The 9,791-nt window shown below is 39.1% G+C and overlaps 1 long non-coding RNA gene across 1 annotated transcript; it reads right to left on the reverse strand.

Moving 5' to 3' along the window:
• Positions 1-1,204: 1,204 nt before the first annotated feature.
• On the reverse strand, positions 1,205-9,228 carry LOC106916590 (uncharacterized). The gene is made up of 2 exons (XR_015761604.1): positions 8,828-9,228; positions 1,205-5,596 (listed from the first exon to the last, which is right to left on the reverse strand). It is a non-coding gene; the product is annotated as an uncharacterized LOC106916590 (long non-coding RNA).
• Positions 9,229-9,791: the final 563 nt, after the last annotated feature.

The following is a 9,791-nucleotide window of genomic DNA, read 5'->3' on the forward strand; positions in this document are numbered from 1 at the left end:
ACTTCACTTCAAGCATGTGCCAGAGCTGTTCCTGGTCCACTGTTGTCCACTTCACATTATTCTGGAAGTTTCTGATTTTTTTTTTTTTTTACAAATGTTCTTGAGCACATTTTATAATATAAATGGTTCACTTATTCATGGTGGGCTATGTTTACATTAGAAAATGTTTACTTGCTCCTAAATGGGGTATTAATAACTGCCTGCGCTGAGAATAGATCTTTGTATTGCTGAGGTGGGCGAATAATAGAGGACAGAGTAGCAAGATTAAGTTCGGTTGACATTGTCAGTCAAACTGATAAAGTGGTATATTGAATTTCTGTTTTGGATGACAAGTTCACCACTGCTGTTTGTCATTTATCAGGATTGTCATTCATAACTCCCAAGTTATTTACCTAATCATTTGTCAAAACCCAGCCAAACTATCTAAAGGCTGCCGCACAGGAAGAGGTCCAAGATATCTTGATACCTTCATTAGCTGGTGTCCGTGCCAGATAGTGAAAATCTATTTCCAAATGTGTCTCGGTGTAAGTAATATGCCTGCACACTGCCATGAGTGACACGGGTCTCTCTTCGGCAGCGCCGTGACCCGTTTTAAAGATCAACGCCATCCCATGAGCGTGTACGCAGCAGTTGTCCTCACACCGAATGTTATTACAGAGAGAAGGAAGGTCAGACTGCTGCCTTGATGATACATGGGAAGCGCTTTCAGATTAAAGAAAAAAAAAAGTCTTCCCTTTTTTTCTGCCGTGTCGCATATTGACCTTGGCATTTTTGACAATAGCATCCATCACACGAGTAAAACCGCTCCAACAGGCAACGCTGGTCCTCCGAGCAGCCAAGTGAATCAGATTAAGGAATAACACCAGTAGATGGATGCTTGACGTCAAAGAAACAGAGGGATCAGTCTTCCCATTCCGTATGCATTCCACTTCCTCTGCTAACCCCCCACATACCCACAGCCTGGCTGGATTATGTTTCTCCAATTTTGACACTAATGATTAACGGCTGTGAGATTACAGCGTTTTTTGTTTTTTTTTAATCGATCCGCCAGCACCGAAGGGGTGATTAATATAGACGAGCATTGAGAGGTTGTCAATTTAATCATCTGTTGACCACATGGTCAATCAGTTTAGAAAATGATGGTGCTTTGTCTCCATGATGACAATTACTCATGTAATTTCAGCAAGATTTGTACTCTTGGGGATTATTTTTTGTTCACTGTAATTTTAAAAAATATAAAAAATATAATACATATAATAAATATGTATTTAAATATTTCTCATGCATCATAATGGGCTTGCAGACATATTTATAGCTATTAATACTACACATTCACCCCTTTGATATTACTGCGGATGATTTTGCAAGAAATTTCTATATCTAAAAAATCCTAACAGAAGCAATATCAAGATAAAAAAAAAATATTTATTAAATAAAGCCACTTAGCTTGAAGTTGAAAATACATATAAGTTTTAATATAAGTACTATAAAATTTGTTCAATTAAATAAAAAATGGTGTTAGAATAAATATATGTTTTATTTTTAAAAATCAACAGGGAATAATTCAAGCTTCATAAAAAAATACAGGGCTTAAGAAAAGCTAACTCTCTCTGGTCTAATGTAGAAAAATGTTAAAATTTACAAGTTGCATGAATTAACTACATCCTATTTATTTTTTTTAATAAGCTGATTAAATTGTTTAAATAAACCTAACAAACTGTAGCTGTACGATCTCCTCGACTGCTGGTATTTCCTGGCTTTTGTGGTGAAGTACAGGCAGCACAAAAGCCAAAGCTTTATACAGAGCCAACATGGAAAAAGACATTAACTCTGCACGCGTGGATGTGTGTGTGTGTGTGTGTGCATGTTTCAGAGAAGGGCTGCACTGCAGCACTCAGCTGGGAGCATCCAGTCACTGACCCCTGTCTTCCCAACTGTGTGGAGAAACTCTTCAGCGTGCATATATGTGTGTGTGCGCGTGTGCCTGCGTGAGTATGAAAGAGGAAGAGGAGTGTATGTCTGCAGGACAGAAAGTCAGTGAGACAGAAGTACAGCACAAAGAACAGAGGAGCATTGTGCACCTCAGGCCCTCTCGTCCACATGCTGTCTGTACACATCCCGAGGAGAAGTCCTGAACCGCACCGGCCTTTGCTCTTTGCACTGACACCGACTCACACAGGGCAACATGGCGGGCCTCGCTGTGTTTTTTCTGCCCTGACCGGGTTCCTCGGACTCCTGAAACCGTAAATACTCAAACTGTCGGTTTTCGTGGAGCTGTTTCTAATTTAACCATTTTCCTTTTTAAATTCGGTAGTGCATTTTATTCAAAACTGAATTCTGTAAATATTGCCTGTGTGCCTAAGCTTCAAAATGTATGATTAAAAGAATAAAAAGTGCAACGTGTGAAATGTAAATAAAAAGTATGTATAAATTGCAATTTTCACAAAAAAAACTCCAGTAAATACAATCACTTTAAAAAAAAAAGTCCAGCAGCTGACAATTTTGATTGAATAAAAATCTGAATATAAAAATGTAAATGACAATGAAATTTACAAAATACCTAATAACAGTAAAACTAAATTTTGCACAATCAACAATCCACAAAAAATAACAGAAAAGTAGCATTTGCAAAGCCATTTCTTTCCCATCTGCTGCTGCAACCAAATTTGAAAATAAAAGCCTCTCTGATTTTCTCCTTTATTGGTCTCAGGGTGTTTTCTACAATCAAGTTTTACTGTGTGCCAGCAGGACCCTGTGTCCACGGGGACACTCTGGAGAAAGAGGTGAGCACCAAGTGCTGTGTTTCCCCACTCATGCCATCACCACCACACTGTCATGGCTTTCTGTCCCACGCTACTTTGCGTCCGGCCTCCCCAGATGCTACAAAACAACAGGATGGCACCGCAACAGCTGCATGATCTGCAGCTCTGTCCACTTAAAGCTCGTTTCAAACAATTCACCGAGCCTTTCATTCATGCTGATATGACTACAACGAAAGAAAAAGACCTGACCTTTTTAGCGACTTACAAACTACCCTAAAATGAAGACAATACTTTCATTGTTTCCTCTTTTTGAAGAGTGGGGATACTGGGTGCAATGCACCGAGCAGCATCAAACATGGAACAGGAGCACCCTCTACTTATCGAAAGTCAAAATGCAGGATTTCGCCTTGCTCCCAAAAATCCTCCCTGTTCCGACGGCTGCAACTGTCCGAGAGCCAAGTCGCGTTCCCGCTCTCCACAATTTTAACAGAAACCATGAGAAAGGAAACAGCTTTAAAGGCTTCATCAACTGTGACCAACCGCCGTCAGCGGTAACCCGTGTTATACAGGCCGCAGTTATGACACCCTCAAAGGGCTGCCCCTGGGGAGGCGGGCGACAGGGAGGGGTTACAAGCGGGGAACAGGGCCTCAGAAGTTTCCCACCTTCCCTTGAACCACAGCCGCACACCCTCGGCAGGAGGCGGACAGGGCCAGCTTTGAAAAATAACACCTTTGTGATCCCCTGTCTTTGGGGATGGACCGTGGCCTGCAGATGGCTCTGGATACTCTCTGTGTGGATGGATGAAAAGGAGAGAAAAGAGCAGGATGAGGAGGAAAAGCCAAACTGAAAACTCTAACATTAGAATCTTTTTTTTTTTTTTATTGTTCAGGTTTTTTTTGTTTTGTTTTGTTTTGTTTTCAGGGATTTTCATTCAAAACCATACTAATTATTTGCATCTACTTAAGTAATTTTGATTGACCTTTGCACATAGACGCAAAAAATCTGTCAACACAAGGTGGACATAATGGCAGCCTAATAGCTGCATAAGTAGCTTGAAAATGTATTGATGCCCTTTAAAGATTTTCATATTTTGTCATGTCTATTAAAAAACAAAACAAAGTCATAGACAATTATTAAGCCTGAGAAAAATGATGCATGGTTTGAGCTTTTTGTTTTTACAGATAAAGATTATTAAAGTAATGGATAATTTTTTCAGCCCCCTTTACTAAGGCAGAGAGTCTAGTCTAGCAAATACTAGACTCTCTTTGCCATTTGAGAGTCTAGGAATATTGTTCTCTTATTCAATATTGTAAGAAAACAATTTTGTATAAACCACAAAATGGAGACCAAGGTCTACAGCAGATATGTAATTAATAAAATTGTGGAGCGGTTTAAAGAGGTGTTACATAATAAAATCATAAGCTTTCAATATTTTCCAGAGTGCCTGTTAATTCATCATCTCAAAGTGAAAAGAGTATGATAAAACTCCAAACTTACCAAGACGTGTACATCAACTAAAACTGACCGACTGGATTGGGGAGGGCAAACATTCATAAGAGAAGCAGGTAACATATCCACAGAAACTCAGGAAGAATTTAAGAGACCCACTGCTCAGAAGAAGGAATCTGTTGACAGGACAACAATTATAAGTAAGTATTCTAAAAGAAAGTGCCCAGGTAAGAGACACAGCAGACATGTGGAAGAAGGTGAATTGGTTGAATGAAATGTAAACTCTTTTTTTTTTTTAACAAAAAAAGCATCTGCTGTAGGGAGTATTCTTCCTCAAAGACAGAAGCTGGTCAGGTTCTATGTGAAGGTGGATAAAACTTAAGACTTAAGACTGTGGTGAATGTTCACCTTCCAGTTTGGCAACAACCTCCAAGCTCCATTGTAATGATTTAGATCCGAAAATATTCATGTGTTGACTTGTTTTGCAATTGGGCATGCAAAACATGTCTCTAGATGTGCACAGCTGGTGGAAACATCTCCCAAAAGACTGATATTGAAATGAAAAGTATGGTATTGAGGGACTAAATACACTTCTTAGATTATTTGTAAAAAAAAAAAAAAAACTCCAAAAATCTTAAGAATTACTATCGTCTGACTACCATGTGTCAGTTTTCTCCCAGTTAATTATGCCTCTGTCTTGGTCTATTACATGAGATCTCAACAAAATGCCTCATAATTACTGGTTTTAATTTTACAAAATGTGACAAGTTCAATAAATTCAATAAGTATGAATACTTATTGCAAGCCACTGTAAATAAAGTCAAACAGAAAGACACAGACATTCAAAATACACTTCAGAGTTATGCAGTGGAAGGTGAACTTCTGTTGACCCAAACTTCCTGACAGTATTGAATTGAAAACATCAAACTCATTTCTTACCCTAAATTTTGGATTGAACTTTAGCTGTCCAACTATAACATTTTCTTTTAAATAAAGGAGATTTTTTTTTTTTTGTTTTTTACTTTGTTACCACGACATGATTTTCCACTCTTTCAAGACAGAAAATGTTTTCTTACAGACAGACACTTTTTCTGTCTCCACACATTTGAACTTCAAAATGTATTAGTTCTCACCTACAAGAAGTGAAGTTACAGCTTTCAAACACAAGCATGCTGCTTGCAAAGTCAGCACGGGTGTAGGTCTGGAAGAAGACAGCGTCTTGCGGAGGCTTGTGTTGCCTCCAAACAGCTGTGGTTGCCTCCTTTGTGTTATTTGGAGGGCCTGTTGCCCCCTTCCCTATTCACGGCTTTCAAACCAGTCTCACTCACTTCTCACTCCCTGGGTTCCTCCTCACAGGTCATAAATTAAGCCGAGGGAGGGGAGGCTAGAGATCAGAAGGGGAGAAAAGAGGAAAAAAGATCAGTCAGGGCCTTATTTCAGTTACACAGTTAAACATATGAAAAAATACTGTCTCCAAGAGTTTCCCTGAGCAACTTGTGAGAGACATTTGTAGATTGGTAATTTAGCCGGAGCGATTAGGCTCATCTCGTTGCTGTTGACAATATATGTTATTTTAATGACCACAATTCGTGGCTAAGAGCTTCTGTGATGCTGTGCATATGTTGGTACGCAAGAAGAAGGGTGGGTTGTGGAGTCGCAATATGGTTATGGTGACAACCAAGCAGCCTCTCCTGTCAAAACAAAGCCTGCTTGTGGTGAATTAAAGCCAGAAGCAGCACAGTTCCAACCTTTTTGTTGCCATGGACTTGAGCTCAGATGGACCAAATTCTTATTTTCGCTTCCTATTTTTTGGGGCTAAAGAAGCATAATAGACACATTGTATTCAGTACGGTTGGCAGAACATACTGTGACAATGACTTAATGACATGAATAGGAGAAATATTGCACAGTTCAGCGGCTCACTTCACGTGCCATTATCCCCTTTTGTGATACGGAGAGATCAAAATTATGAAATATCATGCGGCACATGTGGGATCTATTCAGCGATGTCACAAAAAACTCCCATTGCAAAAAAAAAAAAAAAAAAAAAAAAAGGAAAAAAGAAAAAAAAGAGAAAAGCGTTAAATGGCTTTGCATGGCTGTGTACGGAACCATATGGACACCTCCACATCTCCTCATTTCATACATGTTTCTTTTGACATCAATAATGCCTTGGTATCCAGTGGCGTCTGGAACGCATCCAAAACAATTATAAAGTTGCCTTGGAAACTGAGGTCCTGTGCCAGGGCGAGGCATACTGTCTGCGCTCAGATAACCACATGGAAAGTCAGAGCAAACAAAGCACTTGACAGGGGTGCAGAAATGAGAGAAATGAAGAGACAGAGGGAGGCGAGGGATGGGCAGAGGTGGAGAGACAAAGATGGAACAAAAGCCGGGGGTTTTTTTTGGAGGGGAATAAAAAATATAAATGATTAATTGGAATATTTTTAAACTAGGGTGTGAATACTTCAAGAAAACCTCTGTAAGTCACCAAAATTCCCTAAGAAAAAAAAAATGATATCTACACTGAAGATCAAAATTGTTTCAAGGTTAAGCTGCACCTTCAGTGACACACTCAATTTTCCATGTACAACATAGGGGCTAGATGCACTGTAACCTTATATGCTAACCTAATGAACAAGAGGATGAAAGTGGTGTAATGGGGGTATTTTTACATTCATCTTTAGGCTCCTCATTATACGGCCAATCTGACAACCTCGTTAGGAGTGCACGAAAGATTACCCAAGCGTATAAAGAGCAGTACCTTTACACACAAAAAAAAATAAGAGCAGAGAAGAAGAAAAGGAATCTTAGAATAGGTAGGAATGTCAAGCGCAAAGCCTCTATGATTGGTACACACATGCATATTATCCAAAGGCTTTACCCCAGTGGGAGTAAGTGGGCTGTGGGAGTCAGTAAGTCAATCTGACTGGCTTTCAAAGACCCCTGACTGTCCAGTCTGTTTATTCAGATGAGAGCGACTATTTCACAGTCACTGCATCACTTTGTTTTGATCACACTGATGAAGAACATGTGTTTTGCTTCTCTGTGAGCAGTTGATATGATAAAGAAACATGTCCGTTTGGGTCCCAATACATTAAACATTTTTATTTCACAGTTTTAAAACACCGAAGTTGTCTATTGCTTTACCCACACAAGGTCACTATAAGCGATCGCCATAAAACCAATCAATTAAAACGCATTTTTAGGCATTTGCACCTGAAGTGTCAGCAGATCTGCGTGCGAGTCATCATTTGTTCTCATTAGCGTTGCTTGAAAAAAATCAGTAGCCCTTGAGAAAATCAGGTAATTTGTATTCGCAAATAAGGATACTCGACCCAACAACGGCACACAATTTATTAAGCGGCAGCAAGTGCATTTGTGTGCATCTGTGTGCGCTGAGTAGGGTTGAGTGCAGCCCTTTGCAACTAAAGGGGTAACTCCAGCTTTTGGCCAACGTTACCCTGTGCCTCTAGCTCAACACTGCACTCTAGTGGATGCAAAGTGTCACAGTGCAAATTTAGAGTTTTTTTGTGTTTGTGCTTTGGTACTATTTGGAAGGAAAAATAAGGTTTTGTGCAGAATATTCTATTATTCAGCTCTCCTACTCTAGGACAATCTAACAACTTTCTTAATTTATGCTTTTAATAATTAATATGCAACATTGCAAGCTTGAAATGTATTCTCAGTCCACTTTACAAGCTAAGAACATATTAGCTTTAAATGCAATACCATACAGTATTGCACTTAAAGAACATTTGTAAATGCAATGCCACTGTGGAAAATTGTGATGACAATTTTGATTACGATCACCATTTTCCAAATGCTTCTACTTTTTTACCATTACACCATGTCCTCTCAGCTCTCTGTAACCTGCAGCATCTCATCATCCACAACATACGCACATCAGGTGTGAGCAATAAAGGCTGTTAGAATCCTTTCAGCTGGCCAAATATTTCATCAACATGCAGAGCACGAGTGCTTAAAACTGTGAATAATGTAGCCAAACCAATATTACATCCAAATGGTATTTTGGGATATAGAATATTGTTGATATGTGTTACAGGTCCCAAGTGCCAGGACTGCTATAACAGTGATGTGCACAGTCTGAAGAATAATAAAGATTCAGTAATGATGACCGAACCGCTGATTTTCAGATTGCGTCCGTTTCATTTGTTAACCAACAACCTTTTTACAGTGTACAAGTTACATTACCTTTGTTTTCTAAGCCTAATTTACTTTTCTGACTACTAACAAGTAATGTCATACATGACCTTTTTCGCATTACAATCCCATCACTTGGATGAGAACAACCAAGATATATTGTATTAGACAGGATAAAGCAACTGTTCTTAGTTTTACTGCATTTAGATGCATATTAGCTGGCATGGATATCAAAATACACACTGATTTTAACTTAATGATCAAAAGCAGATTAACATGATTACAAAAAACACTAACGTGGCATTGTGTCAATCTTAACTTCTGAATTCCCACACTTCATGAACAAAGAATAGTTTCTCTACCTTTAACTTTGGCTGGGCTCACTTTACTCATGATCTGAACTACTTTACGAGTCAACAAGCAACATGCACTGAATATTATTCAAACAAACCTAGGAAAAAACTCCTAAAAACAGGAGTAAGGTCTTCTGATCACCTAACCCCACGGGACATCCCCAGCACGGGTTGGCATCCTTCCGATCTAAACGTCTGCTGATAAAACTTACAACTACTAGCAGAACGGTGCACAGGAACCGCAACGCAGTGTTAGTTCCTTATAAAAAAAATAAGAGGTAAACTCGTACAGAGTAGTTTTGGTGTGTTTTCACTGTACTAACATGAAGAATAATGAAATAAAATTCAACAATCACAACTGAAGTACTACTTTTAGCATTCACATTTGCGTCTGAGGCTAACAGGAAGTCCGCCCCAAAACCAACCCGGAAGCAACGCCCCCTAAACAAAGGTTCCGCTTCAACACTACTGCTCCCATCTCAACCTTAGGTCAATAATTTCAGACATAATATCACGTCAAAAAGCAAATAAAATCTAATTTATTTTGAAAAAAAGATAGAATACATGAAAATATTTCAAAAATTATAAAACAAAAATAATGTGGTGACATTTTTAAGAGGCATTTTAAGTGCACCATACATGCTGTCATTATTGTGCGGCTATTATGAAACATCTGGAAACCCTCAGGTCATCAGAGACCTCTCCACCAAAAGTTGACCAGAGCTAAACTCTATTATTCCCTCTATTATTGAAATGTTTATTCATTTCAATTTTAGTCTCATCATATTCTGCACAGTTGTCTGTTTACTATTGTCAAGCTTATTTAATTATCTGGAGTTAGGATTTTTTGATATGTTGGTCTTTGGACTGCCAGTACTCATCAGTCAGAATTGACTGATGAGTACTGGCAGTCCAAATGGAATGTGGCTATGGGCGCAGAGGCAAAAACTGAGGTGTAGGAGGAGTTCGGAGAGACCATGGAGAACAACTTCCATACAACTTTGAGGCGTGTGTGGTCCACCATCCGGTGTCTCAGGCGTCAGAAGTGGTGTGTCACCACCA

This window comes from Poecilia mexicana, unplaced genomic scaffold (genome assembly GCF_051168715.1).
Source record: "Poecilia mexicana isolate PSO_F unplaced genomic scaffold, ASM5116871v1 scaffold_20, whole genome shotgun sequence".
Taxonomy (NCBI): Eukaryota; Metazoa; Chordata; class Actinopteri; order Cyprinodontiformes; family Poeciliidae; genus Poecilia; species Poecilia mexicana.